At 46.9% G+C, this 2,500-nt stretch overlaps 1 protein-coding gene across 1 annotated transcript in view; it reads left to right on the forward strand.

Annotated features, from left to right (window-relative positions):
- Positions 1–2,500, forward strand: part of sema4f (sema domain, immunoglobulin domain (Ig), transmembrane domain (TM) and short cytoplasmic domain, (semaphorin) 4F) — a gene marked incomplete at both ends in the record, with an annotated part of 64,928 nt that overhangs the window by 53,666 nt on the left and 8,762 nt on the right.

Here is a 2,500-nt window from a genome sequence, read left to right on the forward strand (position 1 = left end):
ATGGGTGGGTGGGGTAATCTCATCTCAGTATCTCTCTCTCTCTCTCTCTCTCTCTCTATAGTCTATCTATCTCTCCCATTTTTCTCAATGTGCCTCTCTCTATCCATCTTCCTCTCTCTTTCTTTCTCTTGATTGTTCTCCCTGTTTTCTCCCTCTATGTCTTTTTCTCTTTTTCTTTCCCTCTCTCTCTCTCCCCCTCTCTCTCTCTCTCCCCTCTCTCTCTCTCTCTCTCTCTCTCTCACCTGCTCCCTCCGATGTGTAATTGGGGGAGAAAGCTTGGGGAATAGAGTCGGCATATGGGACCTGGGGTGTATAATGCAGTTAATCAGCACACTTAGTGCAATCTTTGGCAGCCTACCCAGAATTCGGTGTAACAGTGGCCCGGAGGGCAGGGCCTGGTGGTGATTGACGCGGCGGGTCGGGCAGCAGACAGTAGGGATCGTGGAAGGGGGTGACTAAGCAGACAAAGGAGGACGTCAGGTCTGACTGGGGCAAAGCAAGGAAGCAGAGACGGGATGGGGGGAGGGCTCAGAGACGCACACATACACACAGAACACACACAACACACACACACACAAACACACACATACACACAGAACACACACACACACAAACACACACATACACACAGTGCACATACAACAATATTTACATGTGTACAAACCCAGAGGATGGTCAAATATTCAGTCAAATTGACAGGTAGTTGTTGTGATTCACCTCTCACTGCTCATGTAAATATAGGAGCATAGAAAGACAGTCACACATCCATGCAACCACACACACGCACGCACGCATGCACGCACACACTCACACACGCACACACACACACATTCAGTAATTTATACAGGCTTAAAAAAAACTGAATAAAGAAAGACAGACTTGAATAAATTGACAATATATTACTTTGATCCACTTCTCTCGCCTCTTGTGAAGAAAGGGAAAACACACATGAACGAACACACACACACACACACACAAAATATTACATGCATGGTTGCCTTAACAAAACATATACTGTATAAATGCTAACAAACATGCACCAGTTATTTGACAGTACTGCCCTTCGATTTTTCTTTGATTCACCTCACACACAAAACCACAAATAGGCACACACACACACACACACACACACACACACACACACACACACACACACACACACACTTCCACGCACACACTCACACACACACACACACACACACACACACACACATACATACACATATGCACAAACACACTCACGCACACACACACACACACTTCCACGCACACACTCACGCGCACACACACACACACACACACACACACTTCCACGCACACACTCACGCACACACACACACACACACACACATACATACACATATGCACAAACACACTCACGCACACACACACACACTTCCACGCACACACTCACGCGCACACACACACACACACATACATACACATATGCACAAACACACTCGCGCACACGCACACACACACACACACACACACACACACACACACACACACACACACAATTAAACTCATTTACAGAATCAAGCAGACACATATAGACCCACAAACTAAATGTAATCTCTAAGCACATGCACATGTAACACCTCTTGGTACACAATCCAATAGAAGTGATAACGGCAAAAACCCTGGAGCAGATACTGTAAGTCCCTTCAGGTTAACTGGCCCTGATGTAAAACCCCCTCCAAACCAGAGCAAACCCCAGCTAAACCAGTTAAGCTCCTCTGTTATTTACTGTCTGCTGTCCACCTCACGCAATCCCGGAATTTGAAGGAGGTCAACCTCCAAGCCAATTTAATCGGGCATTACTGTTAGTGGGCATCCTGCACTGACCATCAGGTGTGTGTGTGTGTGTGTGTGTGTGTGTGTGTGTGTGTGGTGATGATGGTGCAACATAAGGTTGGCGCTCGTTTGTCACAGGGCACATGGGCAGGATGAGGCAGCACCATGACGTGATAGTCACACGTACAGAGGCTAGCTGAAGCATCTGCGTCAAGGACAGAGCAGAGGGAGAGGGTGATAGACTGTGGGACGCTAATGGCATTCGGGTCGTCACTGTTAGCATTGCTTCTGTAAACCCTCGAACTCCATAGTGGCTGCAGTATCACCCGCTTGTTTTTCGGCTTGTGCGGTTTACTGCCTCGTCTGATTAATGCCATGTACAACCCCACTGGAATTGCTTTGCCCGAAGCGTTCTTTGTCAGCCAAGCCGGGGCTCTGCGAGTATTACTGGTTTTATGTGGAGTCCTTAACTCCAACCTTTCAAAAAACTGTTTGTTCCCCTTAACTCCAACCTTTCAAAAAACAGATTGTTCCCATGACCTTAATTTAACAAAGGTTGAGTTCTACCAACAAAAGCTCCGGGGTGTTCAGTGTGTGACAGTACTCAGAGTGTGTGTGTGTGTGTGTGTGTGTGTGTGTGTGTGTGACAGTACTCAGTAACTGTGACAATCTATTAAGACTTTGTACTGAATCTAACCCTGGG

The sequence above is a fragment of the Sprattus sprattus genome (genome assembly GCF_963457725.1).
Source record: "Sprattus sprattus genome assembly, chromosome: 5".
Classification (NCBI taxonomy): domain Eukaryota; kingdom Metazoa; phylum Chordata; class Actinopteri; order Clupeiformes; family Clupeidae; genus Sprattus; species Sprattus sprattus.